Source organism: Bos javanicus, chromosome 16 (genome assembly GCF_032452875.1).
Source record: "Bos javanicus breed banteng chromosome 16, ARS-OSU_banteng_1.0, whole genome shotgun sequence".
Classification (NCBI taxonomy): Eukaryota; Metazoa; Chordata; class Mammalia; order Artiodactyla; family Bovidae; genus Bos; species Bos javanicus.
The window spans coordinates 56,159,120-56,174,345 of NC_083883.1; the positions used below are offsets into that span (position 1 = coordinate 56,159,120).

Genomic DNA, 15,226 nt, shown 5'->3' on the forward strand with positions numbered 1-15,226 from the left:
ACTGCTGCTGCTGCTGCTAAGTCGCTCAGTCGTGTGTGACTCTGTGCGACCCCAGAGACGGCAGCCCAGCAGGCTCCGCCATCCCTGGGATTCTCCAGGCAAGAACACTGAAGTGGGTTGCCATTTCCTTCTCCAATGCATCAAAGTGAAAAGTGAAAGGGAAGTCGCTCAGTCGTGTCGGACTCTTAGCGACCCCATGGACTGCAGCCCACCAGACTTCTCCATCCATGGGATTTTCCAGGCAAGAGTACTGGAGTGGGGTGCCATTGCCTTCTCCATTAGATTCACTAATTGTTAACATTTTGCTGCTGCTGCTGCTGCTGCTGCTAGGTCGCTTCAGTCGTGTTCGACTCTGTGCGACCAGGCAAGAACAATGGAGTGGATTGCCATTTCCTTCTCCAAACATTTTGCTACATTTGCTCTCAAAAAACATTTTGCTACATTTGCTTTATTTCTCTTTCAGTTGCACTATTAATGTACACACACACACATTTTTGTTGCTGTTGCTGTTCCTTTGAGAGTAAGTTGCAGGCATCATTATGCTCCATTCCTAAATAATTCAACATTCATCAGTTATGATACATATAGTACATAACCATATCACACTCAGGATAATTCACATTTGTATATATATCCAGTCTATTTTTGAATTTTCTCAATTGTTCCAATAATATTTTTATAGCTTTTTAAAAAAGTCTGATACAACAGCCAATCAAGGATCATGCATTGCACTTAGTAGTCATGTCTCAACATTTTGAAGTCTAGAATGGCTCCCCAGTTACTTTGTTTTCACTTTATAGCATTGATAGTTTTAAAGAGTCCATGCCAGTCTTGATATATGTGTTCTAAATGAAAGCATAATAGTCTCCTCAAATGTTTTCGCTTCCTGTACCTGCAGCTCTGAGTGTTGATTATTTATTAACCTAAGAAAGCAAGAGAAGAATGCTTCTACAGGGAATACAAGAGCAATTTAACAGTTTTATCTGGTCATTTTAGGTTACTTTTACCATTGGTCCAATTGACCCAGAAAAGGGGGATATTATGATGATTTATTGAGGTAACTGATTTTGGATATGGGGAAAATAGGAATTGCTGCTCCAAAAAAGGGGGAGGAATGTTATAGGTGGAGACCATCTATTGGGGCTTCTGTTATTGACATATTCAGAGGTATAAGGTGATGGAAGACTGTAGGAGATAATACAGGCAGGACCACCAAAGATTCATATCTTTCAGGAATGAAGAATGACTATCTGGTGACTGTCTTGCTAAAGACAAAGAGAATGTGCTATCTTCATCTAAGAATTAAGTTCATAGATATCTCGTATGCTCTCATAACCATTTTCAGGGAAAAGAACTGCAGTATAGATCTGTATTTTCTCCTCTGCTGTGTCACATCAGAGAAAGAGTTAAAATTTTCATAATAACTTTTTGACTACATCATCTGGCCCCTTCTTTTTAAATTTTTTTTCAAATTTTGTATTACTTTTTAATTGGAGGATAATTGCTTTATAATGTTGTATTGGCTTCTGTCATACAACAACATGAATCAGTCGTAAGTATACACACATCCCCTCTCTCTTAAACCTTCCTCTCACCCCCTCACCCCACCCCACCCCTCTAGGTTGTGACGGAGCATCAGGTTGAGCTCTCTGTGTTATCCAGCAATTCCCGCTGGCCATCTGTTTTAGACACAGTAGTGTATGTGTTTCAGTGCTACTCTCTCAGTTCGTCCCACCTGCTCCTCCCTGAACTGTGTCCACAAGTCCATTCTCTATGTCTGCATCTTTATTCCTGCCCTGCAAATAGGTTCATCAGTACCATTTTTTCAGATTCCATTGTTCCTGTTCAGTCGCTCAGTTTTGTCTAACGCTGCAACCACATGGACTGCGGCACGCCAGGCTTCCTTGTCCTTGAGCGATCTCAAGCATCTTCTGGAGCTTGCTCAAACTCATGTCCATTGAGTCAGTGATGCCATCCAACCATCTTATCTCCTGTTGTCCCCTTCTTCTCCTATCTTCAATCTTTCCCAGCATCAGGGTCTTTTCCAATGAGTTGGTTCTTTTCATCAGGTGGCCAAAGTATTGGAGCTTCGGCTTCAGCATCAGTCCTTCCAGTGAAATTCAGGATTGATTTCCTTTAGGATTGACTGGTTTGATCTCCTTGCTAGATTCCATATATATGCGTTAATATATGGTATTGGTTTTTCTCTTTCTGACTTACTTCACTCTGTATAACAGACTCTAGTTTCATCCACCTCACTAGAACTCTCAAACACATCCCTTTTTATGGCTGAGTGATATTCCTTTGTATAAATGTACGACAACTTCTTTATTCATTCATCTGTCAATGGACATCTAGGTAGCTTTCATGTCCTGGCTATTGTAAATAGTATTGCAGTGAACATTGAGGTCATCTGCCCTCTTTTGATCTCATATTCTACTACTCTCTCCAACACTGGCTTTCTTCCTTAGAGCTTCAGTGCATGTTGTTCCCCTTATCTCAACTGATCTTCCCCATATACCTGCATATCTCATCTCATCATCTCTTTAGGTCTTTATTCAATGTCAGCTTCTCAACAAGGATGTCTTTGGTTACCCTGTCTAAAATTGCAACTCTATTCCTCTTCATATATTTCCTCCCTCCACCCGTTTTATTTTTCTTCTCATCACTATCTAAATGATATTTATTGCTTGTCACTCCTAATAATGTTTGTTCACAACCGTAACTCCAGTATATGGAAGAGTACACATGGTAAGTATTCAATAAACAATTGTTGAATTAAGTAAGAAAGTATAAATTTATCTTTGAAGATTTAAAAAAATGTTTTCTATTTTCCCCACCATTTTATACTGGATTTGTAGTTGGTATTTGTCTTTATAATTTAGTTTGGAGGTTAGAATATTGTGATGGGATAATGATATGATTAAAGGAATAATAGATATTACTCCAGAGAAGGCAATGGCACCCCACTCCAGTACTCTTGCCTGGAAAATCCCATGGACGGAGGAGCCTGGTGGGCTGCAGTCCATGGGGTCGCTAAGAGTCGGACACAACTGAGCGACTTCACTTTCACTTGTCACTTTCATGCATTGGAGAAGGAAATGGCAACCCACTCCAGTGTTCTTGCCTGGAGAATCCCAAGGACCGCATTGCCTGGTGGGCTGCCATCTATGGGGTTGCACAGAGTCGGACACGACTGAAGTGACTTAGCAGGAGCAGCAGCAGCAGCAGCAGATATTACGCAGAAACTGTGGACTTGGAGCTGAATGAACTAATTCAGTGGTCGGTAAACTTTTTCTGTAAATGGTCTGATAGGAAATATTTTAGACTTTCTGAGACATACAGTCTCTTACCACTGTTCAACTTTGACACTGTAGAACAAAAGCAGCCATAGATGATATGTAACAAATGGGAATGTCTGTGTTCCAATACAGCTTTAATAATAGTTAAACCCCCCTGCACCAACTGATGATGTCCCCATTTGGGGGTGATAGAACAGGTTTCCATTTGTTGAAGGATATGTTACAGTTATTATTGAGCAGAAGTAATTAGTTATATAACAATAGTAAGAAGTGTGTTTGCTTCTATTGGGCAGTTACAGAGTGAATTACAGTAACACTGGCTTTTTTCTTTTTGACTGCCTAGTATTTGAAGCTCTTTGGTAATATGGATGGGCTTCCCTGGTGGTTCAGACGGTAAAGAATCTGCCTGCAATGCAGGAGACCCGGGTTCGATCTCTGGGTCAGGAAGATCCCCTGGAGAAGGGAATGGCAACCTACTCCAGTATTCTTGCCTGAAGAATCCTATGGACAGAGGAGCCTGGTGGGCTACAGTCCATGGGGTTGCAAAGAGTTGAACATGACTGAATGACTAATGCTTGTAGTATACAGGGTTTCTGTCTTATATTAGAGAAGCTGACTATTCCAGATACCTGCTCTTCCAGCACCAGTCAGAGCCACTCTCCTGAAACATTTAGCAGGTGGTAGTGGAGAAAGCAATGGCACCCCACTCCAGTACTCTTGCCTGGAAAATCCCATGGACGGAGGAGCCTGGTAGGCTGTAGTCCATGGGGTCGCTAAGAGTTGGACGTGACTGAGCGACTTCACTTTCACTTTTCACTTTCATGCATTGGAGAAGGAAATGGCAACCCACTCCAGTGTTCTTGCCTGGAGAATCTCAGGGACAGGGGAGCCTGGTGGGCTGCCGTGTATGGGGTTGCACAGAGTCAGACACGACTGAAGCGAATTAGCAGCAGCAGTAGCAGCAGTAGTGGTGGCTGAGACTATGAGGAACTCAGGGGAAGTTGCTGAAAGATCCACTCCCTGGAGCAGAGTGATAGACATGTCTTATGGTGATACAGTGTCTTGTACTAGTGGTATTGGGTGGTACAGGTTGTTGCAGATGCTGCTTTGTGTTAGGAGGAACGGTGCCTTTCCTGTGCCAGTCCTGAAATATTATTATGAACATCATTTAAGTTTAGGTAGCCTAAGGATCTGGTTCTCCAGTTCTTCAGTAGATTCTGTAAGTTATCCAACATCCATAAATTCTTTTTCTATTTGAATCAACCAGAGTTGATTTCTATTGTCTAGAACCAATAATTCAGATTTACGTTCCTTTTATATTTATCAAACAATCCTTTGACACAGTCATGAAGCTCTTTTTATAGATGATCATCAGCTAGCTTAAGTAATTTTCCCTTGGGTTTTTTATGTCCATTATGGTATTTTTTAGTTTATAAAAGATCTAGTCGGTTTTCTTAATCTGCTTTAAAAAATAATATCTTATGTCTCTTTCCTACCATGGTTCCTTCCTGTGTTTCTTTAAATAGTGCTGGATTTATGATAGCTAGAGTTTATGAATAGTACAACTCTGCTTCTCATCACTCCTTTTTTTTTTCAAAATGTCAACATGATAACTACAATTTAACTTGAGAGGTACTATTTTAATCTGAGTACTTCAAAGATATTCTCATTACTTTACTACCAAAGTAGTACACACACAAACACACACACATACACACATAGAGAATCTGTCCTTTTAACCAAAGCTCTTCCAATACTTAAGACATTCAGCTCCCTTTTCTCTAATTCCTTTTGTGCTTAATTTCTAAACTGCATAAATCATTGGGTTATTTTGTACTTCCACAATATTATTTGTGTAATATGGCTTTTAAAAGCAATTATTTAATGTATTTATTGTTTGACTATATTGTGAGCTTTTGTACCCAAAGACAACATGCCTAAGGACCTACATAGAGGTTGCTCAGAAATTGTTGATTGACTTTTTCTGCCTTAAAACTAGGCAGTTCCTCTCAGTGAAGACTCTATTTAATATTCAAAATAGTAACAGGAAGGAGGACCTGAATGGGAAAAAAGAATGTTGTGACCTAGTTCTAAACATAAACTATTAGATCATCTAAATATCTAGGGATCTTCCTGTAGCAGGTTATTTGGCCCTTTGGAGCATGGAAATTTTCTCAAAGACCAGAGAAAAACTTCCAAATTCAGAGGGACTTTCCAGGCAGGGTGAAAGCGAGCAGGGAGATATGAGATAATCTAGTTAAAAAGCCATTTGATAGCTTAAAATGCCTCTGACAGCTATTTGAGCAACAATGGCTCTAGCATCTCTGATTTCAGGAAGTTCTGTTATTAATGCATGTATGAATGTTTAACCGAATTGTATGACCTCTCTCTTCTTTCCTTTTTAAAGAATGGGGACTCTTGTAGTCTACATGAGTAAGAATAGGGTTTTCTGGAGAACTCTTGAGCACTGTTTTCACTTCCCTTGTAAGTTGAATGATCATGCAATTTATCTCCCAGATTGAGATGAGATTTTTTTTAATTAAATTATTTATTATTTTTAGTTACACTGGATCTTCATTGCTGCACACGGGCTTTCTCTAGTTGCAGCAAGCAGGGGCTACTCTCCAGTTCCAGTGGGCAGGATTCTCATTGCAGCGGCTTCTCTTGTTGTGGAGCACAGGCTGTAGGGCATGCAGGCTTCAGAAGTTGGGGCACACACAGGCTTTGTCCACAGTATGTGGGATCTTCCCGGACCAGGGTTGGAATCTACATTGGCAGGTGGATTCTTATCCACTGACTACCAGGGAAGTCTAGATGTTGTTTTCTTTAGTAATGTAATCTTTTTGTTAGTAATCTTTTCTATTTGGAAAAACCTCATACTCACAGAGATTTAATTTACTGGATAAATCTTCCATAACCTCTCCATTTGATAAAATGCCCCAAGCTTGAGCCATTTATTTTTAAGTAGCATACTTGAGGCCTCACCTTGATATTAAGTGTTGCTTAATGCCACAGAAGTCATGCTGGGAAGTTTGGGAATGGTGGTAAAAGGGAATGAGAGTCTTGTTTTCATGCCAATGGAGCATATGTAGTCTACTGTTCAGATGACCTTTTTTATATTTCCACAGTGTGATTGTAGGCATGCTGATTTTATTAGTTCAGGGACTGATTAAATTACTCATGGAAACTCTCCCCACTCTTCTTGTTCTTTTTTAAAAAATTAATTAATTTATTTAGTTGCATCGGGTCTTAGTTGCATCACACAGAATCTTCATTGCCTGGCTTAGTTGCCCTGTGGCGTGTGGTATCTTAGTTCCCTAACCAGGGCTCAAACCCACAACCCCTGCAGTGGAAGTGAGCAGCCCTAACCACTAGACTGCTAGGGAAGTCCCACAACCCAGTTTAAAAATGGGCAAAAGATCTGACCAGACACCTCACCAAAGAAGATATACATATGATAAGCATATGTGAAGAGATGCTCAACATTATGTCACCAGGGCACCGCAAATTAAAACAACAGTGATTTCCTACTACATATCCATTGGAGTGGCTAAAATTCCAAATACTGTCAACACCAAATTCTGACAAGGATGAGGAACAATAGGAACTCTCATTTATTTCTGATGGGAATACAAACTAGTATAGCCCCTTTGGAAGACAGTCTAGCAGTTTGTTAAAAAGTAAACATAATCTTACCATCTAATTCAGAAACATTGCCCTAGGTACCCAGATAAGTTGAAAATTCATGTCCACACAAAAACATATACACAAATGTTTATAGCAACTTTATTCATAACTGCTACTACTTGGAAGCAACCAAGATGTTCTTTGCTAGGTTAGTGGATAAACAAACTGTAGTACATCCATACAGTGGATTATTTTGCATTGATAAAAAGACATAAGCTATCAAGTCACAAAAAGATATGAAAAACCTTAAATGTTGTTTCACATTGTTAAGTGAAAGAAGTCTGTATAAAAAGGCTGCATACTGTATAATGTCAACAATATGACATTCTTGAAAAGGCTAAACTGCGGAGACAGGAAAATGGTCAGTAGTTGTGAGTGATTTGAAGAGAGGGAAAAAAGGATTGAATAGATGATGCAAGGGTATTTTATGGCGCCAAAACTATTTTGTATGACACTACAGTGCTGGATACATGACATTGCATTTTTCAAAACAAACAAACAAAAAAACCCTGTACAACACAAAGAATGAACCTTAGAGGAAACCATGGACTTTAATAGCATATCAATATCAGTTCATCAATTGTAACAATGTACTCCACTCATGCAAGAGGTTAAGAACAGGATAAACGGTCGGGGGGTAGAGAAGGGTATTTGGGAACTCTGTATTTTCTGTGTAATTTTTCTGTGAGCTTATAACTGCTCTAAAAATGAAGTTTATTAATAAAAAACAGGTATTAATTTTTAACTAATAGTACAGCCTAAATCAATATTGTAGAAGGAAATACGTCATTGATTAGTGATGCTTCACCCTACCCATATTTTAATGGGGCTTCATTTTTTGTGTGGAGGGACATGCCGTTTTTTTCTCTTCATTAGCTCCTACTGGAACAAGAGGAGAGCTATGTTAGCTTTTGATGGTGTCTCTCTGATGATTCTGGTTTGGATTAAATTCCTTTGATTCAGTAGTCTCCCAGTAAAAAAATAAATGGGGGTTTCTCAGTAAAAGGGAGCATATACACCTAATTTTGCTCCTTCCCGAAACTTCAGTAAAACTAGGTTTTAAAAAAATATAAGGCCATAAACTGACAAGCTAGAAAACAGGAGAATAAACAAAATTAATGACATTTTGTCTGCTATGAAGCAGACAGGTATAGATTGGTGGTTACTGAGAGGAGTCCAGTGAAAGTAGCTTACTAAACTAGCAGGAGGAAAGCCAAGAACTAAACTGACTTGTGCTGCAGAAATGCTTAAAATGCCATGAATTAGCAAGACTAGATATCTCTTTAAATGGAAATAAAAGTAGGGGGAATTTTTTAAAAGGAATGTTAGTTGAAAGATAATAAAATACACAGCTAGATTTTATTTCTCAGTCCATGCTACTGATTGATTATCTACTCCCTGCCCCCCACAAAAGACTATAGACTTTTTCTTTGGAGAGGGTAAAACAGAGAGGTCTCTGGTCTGACTGTCATCAGTCACAGTTGAATGTTGAATACTGTACCAAGCATGGGAGAATGTGAGTGCATGCTGACTGCTAAATCCTAAGTCCTCTCACTAGTTTCTCAGGTGGCTCAGTGGTAAAGAACCTGCCTGCCAATACAGGAGACATAAGAGACACAGGTTTGATCCCTGGGTTGGGAAGATCCCTTAGAGGAGGAAATGGCAACCCACTCCAGTATTCTTGCCAGGAGAATCCCATGGTCAGAGGAGCCTGGTGGGCTACAGTCCATAAGGTCGCAAAGAATCAGGCATGACTGAGTGTCTGAGCAAGTACTCTTACGACAGTTGACTCCAAAATACCAGCAGTCAGGCCTAGACCTTCTAGGCAAGAAGTTGGAAGATCCTTCTCTGAGGATCACAGTGCATAAATAAAGCTAAAGATAATACTTCAGGGATTCCTCAATAAACAAAAAACAACTCAACCATATCATTTCACACTAAAACTTGAAATTGACATATGCTCAAAGCTTTCAATCAGCTTTCAGTGTCCTACATGAGCAAACAATCAATTTAATACCATAAAGCTGAAGAAATCATAAAACAGATAAAAATAAAAAGGAATATTTAAAAAGGAAAAGAAAAAAAAAAGTTGAGATAGCAACTAGGCAAGGAGAAAAAAAACTTAGAAGATGTTATATTCATGAAACAAGATGCTACATAAAAACAATATTCAGACAGCAAAAATTATTCTTTGAAATGAAAGTCATGGTAGCATGAAAAACTCAACAGAAAGCTTGGAAGATCCAATTGAGGAGATCTTTCAGAAAGTAGAGCAAAAAGAGCATGAGCTAGAAAATAAGAGAGAAGGGAAAAAAATCCAGAGAACAAGTCCAAGAGGTCTTACAACTGAATAATAGGAGTTCCTGACAGAAATAAGAAAACAATTGGAAAGGAATTAATAAGATAATTTACAAAAATTTCCTAGAACTGAAAGCCATGAGTTTTCAGATTGAAGAATCTTACTTGGGTATATATGATCAAGGATGGAAAAAAAAGACCCCCACCCAGACACATGACCATGGATTTTCACTGGGGAAAAATGTAGGATCCTACAAACTTCCAAAAAAAGAGGAGAGAGGTTTCATACCAACAATCAAGAATCAGAATGTCTTTTGCTGTTTCAGAAGCAATATTAGAAGCAGAAAGCAACAGTGAAATGGCCTCACAATCATGAAGGAAAATTATTTCCGACCTAGAATTCTATACTCAGTATGCAAGTAGAAGGGGGAAAAGGCATTTTCAGACATCAAGGTTTCAAAAAACTTATTTTCCATGTATATATCCTTTCTCATGAACTTAATGAAGGTTGTGTTCCAATCAGGACATCTTCATAGGACAGGAATGAAGGATTCTCCAAGGTGTTTGCCAAGGGAGATCTTAGGACCATAGCCATGCAACAAGTCCGAGCTGGAGTAGGTCAGAGGCTGGGGATAGAAATATTTAGGAAGATGAAATTGATAGTATACATTAATGAATTTAAGTACCTGACTGATTGTTTGATTGAATTAGGGATTAGAATATTAACTAAACTTACATAGAAGTTATCAACTCTAGAGAAAGCAAAATATTTTGCAAAAATGGCCCTAGTTGACCACTGTTCTGAAAGCATATATAATCATAATAGAAACAGTATACATTTATCTAATCACTATATTGGGATGATGAGGAATGGGAACTCATCATGTTTGTGTGTGTATCTGTTTAATTGTGATGGAGTGAGGGAAGACTCTTGATGAAATGGAAAGAGGAGAGTGAAAAAGCTGGCTTAAAACTCAACATTCAAAAAAACCTAAGATCATAGCATCAGATCCTGTCACTTAATGGCAAATAGATTTGGAAACAATGGAAACAGTGACACACTTTATGTTTCTGGGCTCCAAAAATCACTGCAGATGGTGTCTGCAGCCATGAAATTCGAAGACCACTTGCTTATTGGAAGAAAAGCTATGACCAACCTAGACAGCATATTAAAAAGCAGAGACATTACTTTACCAACAAAAGTCCACATAGTCAAAACTATGATTTTTTCAGTAGTCACGTATGGATGTGAGAGTTGGACCATGAAGAAATCTAAGTGCCGAAGAATTGATGCTTTTGAACTGTGGTGTTGGAGAAGACTCTTGAGAGTCCCTTGGACTGCAAGAAGATCAAATCAGTCAATCCTAAAGGAAATCAGTTCTGAATATTCATTGGAAGGACTGATGTTGAAGCTGAAACTCCAATACTTTGGCCACCTGATGCAAAGAGCCAACTCATTAGAAAAGACCCTGATGCTGGGAAAGATTGAGGGCAGGAGGAGAAGGGGATGACAGAAGATGAGATGGTTGAATGGTATCACCGACTCGATGGACTTGAGTTTGAGCAAGCTCCAGGAGTTGATGATGGACAGGGAAGCCTGGCGTGCTGCAGTCCATGGGGTCTCACAGAGTCAGACACGATGAATGACTGAACTGAACTGAATGAAAACAACAGAGAATCCCTACAACAGAAAGAACATGGTATAGCAATAGTGAAAGTGAAATCCACTCAGTCATATTCGACTCTGAGACTCCATGGGCTGTAGCCCACCAGGCTCCTCTGATCCCAGCAAGAAAATTGGAGTGGGTAGCCTTTTCCTTCTCCAGGCGATCTTCCCAACCCAGGAATCAAACCCAGATCTCTTGCACTGCAGGTTGATTCTTTACTGTCTGAGCTACCAGCAATCCAAGTGTTTTATTTGCAGTATGGAAGCTCATATGAAGAAAATCACAAAGAGTTGAGAGTTACTGTCTTTGGAAACAGAGAAATGATAGGTGGAAGGACTTAGGACTCTTCTCTGTTTTAAATATCCTGTAAAACTTACTGACTTTTATAAAAGAAAGACAAAAATTTAATTGATAATCATATTTCATAAAAATTATTTAGAACACTGCAATAGGAATTATTACTTTTTTAACCATGCCTTGAACATGGTGAATAGTCTCAATTGTATTCTTGTTTTGTTTTGCTTTTATCTGTAGATAATTTTATTGTTAAAGAGTCATACAGACAGTGCACAAAACAGATGTGCATTTTAATGAATTATGTTTATATATATGCCTGTGTTCAATTGTATTTTAAATTGAGTCTTTTATTTATTTATTTGGCTGTCCCGGGTCTTTGTTGCAGCATGCAGGATCTTTAGCTGTGGCCTGGGAACTCTTAGTTGCAGCATGTGGGATCTAGTTCCCTGACCAGGGATTGAACCTGGGGTCCCTGCAGTAGGAGGATGGAATCTTAGTGACTGGATCACCAGGGAAGACCCTGAACTGAATCTTTTAAAAATGTGTCAGAAGTTATTGTAGCAAGTCATTACTAGGCTGTGATATCCTTGTGACCAGGGATTATTTCTTACACATCTTTATAGTTCTTTCAGGACATAGTGTGGCATCACCTGCATTCTATTAATATCAATGTGTAGGGTTTTGCATGTTTTAGCCTCATGAAGAAGTAAGTCAAATTCCGTCATATTCTTAGGTATTAACAATCCTGAATTGAATATTTAACTCTACAAATAGGATCTACTCTTTTCAGCACTGTGAATCTAAGCTCTGCCTCACAATCAAGAAATCAACCAACAAAAAGTTTTCATCATGAGCAAGACAGATCACGTAGTTCTTTATTAACTATATCACATTCTCTATGAAAAGAATCTGAGAGCTCGCCCAAGGTCACCCAGAGAAATAGGCAGTACCAGCTCTGCAAATCAAACCAATTGCTTAAGCCAAACTTCTGTGATAAACACACTTAAAGTAGGTGTGAGAGAAAAGTCAGAAGGGTTTATCCCACTTGAGATTAACAGGCAGTGTAGTTTGTCTTCAACTAAAGTGCTGATGGATAAAAGGCAAAATCTGGTGTGTAAATTTCTGCTTTCACTATGTTGAAAGGGGATTAAAAATAGAAAGGAATTCTATTTAGGTTTAGACAGAGAAGGCTGAGATATAGAAAGGACTTTTGTAAAGGAGTGGGATTGAGATATTCTTTCCCTACCCAAAAGCCCCAGTTATGAAGCTGCCAGAATATGCCTCTTGCCTGCTTGCTTATATTTCTGGTATCTTGATTAATCACATGGCTGTCCTATATCAGCAATTTTTAATCTATAAATTTACAGCTCCAGAGAGTTAATGTGAGATTATCCAGACACTGTTCAAAGGGCCAGCTATCAAGGAAACAAAGGAGCCTCTTCACTGGGGGCATGTGAGTACTTTTCTAGTCCTTAGGCACTTGGTAATTTCACAAAGCAGATATGGTATATTTGTCAAGCAAATCTCTTTCAACAGATTCTCCTCCTCCCCATTTGTTCTTCTCAGTATAAATGGAGTTTACATTCTATACTTCCATTAGGGGGCAATTATTTTAAGTAGAATCATTTGCTACTATTTCCTGTATTAATGGTTGTCTCTTGTATGCAATCTTATCTTGGACATCTTAGGTTAAAAAAAAGAAAAAACCACAGAAGAGCATCCCCAGGACTTCAGAGACTATAAATATGATTCAGAAAGCTTTTGAAAAAATGGAGTTTAGGAAACGGTAAGTGTAAGAAAACTGAATTAATAATTACCACTTAAAAATCTACCATGCAGAAGATAACTATAAATGTGAAAGGATTTATCTATTAGCTTCTATAATTTTAAATTTATTTTCAGAGACATATTTTCCAGATAAAATAAAAGGAAGCATTCTGCATTTTTAGCACTAAATCCTGAAAGAGTCATTCAATAATAACACTTTGCACTTATTGTTCTATACTTTTAAAAATCTTTTTCTCATATATATTTTGAAATAGTATAGATATTATTATCATTTATAGATCAAAGAAATTGACATGTGAGAATTTAAGTGATATTCTCAAGAATGCACAATTACACCATGAAAGGCAGGACCAGGCTCTGAGTCTGTTGTTTTGTTGTTTATAATCAGTTAAAAACTGTATCTTTGATCTATTATGGGCATTTTCACTTTTATAGTTCAGTATATGAAGATAAGACAAAAAAATTTTAATGGGTTTGTTCCAGGTCATTCTGCAAGAGAAATGAACAGCTACGAAAAGTATACAAGTGCTGATTTGAAATCCTTTGCTCAAGTCACTTAACCACAACAAATGTAAGAGTGAAGGCCAAAGAGTTACGCAGAACACATTGTCCATTACTGTTCTTAACATTTGTCCTTGATAAAAGTTTTCCATTCAAATCCATTTCTCCTTGGCAAATATTTGTCTTCTCTAGACATATTAAAAATATTAAAAACAAAAGGGAGAAAAGATTTCTCCTGAGAAAATAATGAAAAGGGAACAATCCATTGTGGTGGATAAAAATCAGAGGATTAAACTTTTTACAACCTAAATATAGGATTATGTTTGTCATATAGTTATAAAATTTTTAGCAAACATAAACTATTGTGTGATCAGGTAATTAATATTGTGTGATCAGGTAATCAGGTAATAGTATTACAGTGACATGTTGTTAGTCTGACTTTTAAAACTTAATTTAAATCAAAGAAACTACAATGTCAGCAGGAGCATCCATATCCTTACTGTGTTTGGAGTGCTCTTGGTTCTGAGCGAAAGGGAAGGCCGGAGGGGCCAGAGAAGGGAGGGGCAGCTCTTCCCTCAACTGTTGGTCATCAGGTTGCAGTGCCTCTCTCACCCACTGAATCACAGTGGGAGACTCACAGCATTCGCATTATTGTGACAGCCATGAACCCATTGCTTACAGCCCCCTTCTGTTTCATCCTTGGTCACCCTGACCTTTGGTTCTGAGTTGTGTTCTGGCCAAAGCACGATGACGAGTGTTTAGGGTTTAGTGTTTAGGAGTGTTTATGTTTGCATAAGGGGGGGGTTAGTGGGAAGGGACGGAATGAACTTTTTCTGCATTTTGTATTGTATGTTTTCTTTAACATGTAACCAATCAGAATCCTGTCAATATAGTCAGCCAATTGATCGACAAAAAAAAAAAAAAAGACAAATGATTGCCTTAGTGTCCTCAAGTAATGTTAGAGAGTTAAAAAGATTAATAATTTGGATTCTGTAGGGGAACTGGTCATTATTTGGGTCACCTGCACTGCTTTCCTCTATCTAGAGAATTCCTCACTGTGTAAACCTTGGTGGTAAGCAAAGATGTCTCCCATAGTAGAAGATGTCAAATAATCTTTCTCTGCCTTCCTTGCAGCTAGGGTAAAGGCATATGACCCATGACCCAGGCTTTTCAATCAGATATCTCTGCTGTACTTTTGACTCAAACCTGAAGATACAAGCAACCATCTCTCTCTCTTAATCTACTGGCAGGAAAGATTACTGCAATCTACCATTTCTGGTGTAGAGGTAGCCAAATGGCAGACTGTGTGGTCTAGCCTGATGTCCCTGGCACTGGCTGGGGGGGTGCGGGGGGAACCCTCTTCTCACAGCTTGCATAGCTCTTACCCAGTCTTAGCATGGAAACCTCTGAATCTCTGGAAATCATTCGACCCCAGGAAAACCAGGATGGTTGGTTATTCTAGCCAGCTCCTTCATCAGATCAGTTCTGTGGGTGGTTTATCCCTACTGCTTGACTTCAAGCTTAGTTTTTCAAACATTCCTAGCAATTCTGTGAGGCACTCAATATCATTTTCAAAAATTATGGAAGTATAACCCAATATCCTGGGGAAGGCAATGGCACCCCACTCCAGTACTCTTGCCTGGAAAATCCCATGGATGGAGGAGCCTGGTAGGCTGCAGTCCATGG

At 38.7% G+C, this 15,226-nt stretch overlaps 1 long non-coding RNA gene across 3 annotated transcripts in view; it reads left to right on the plus strand.

The window, feature by feature from the left end:
* The window catches only part of LOC133228014 (uncharacterized), a 75,420-nt gene that overhangs the window by 41,399 nt on the left and 18,795 nt on the right, over window positions 1-15,226 (plus strand). For 2 of the 3 annotated variants that reach the window (XR_009730024.1, XR_009730022.1), the window contains exons 3-5: window positions 12,619-12,704; window positions 12,940-13,037; window positions 13,523-14,451. This is a non-coding gene — a long non-coding RNA (uncharacterized LOC133228014). Of the gene's footprint in view, window positions 1-12,618; window positions 12,705-12,939; window positions 13,038-13,522; window positions 14,452-15,226 lie in introns of those variants that run through there. The other variant, XR_009730023.1, reaches the window with a different exon arrangement.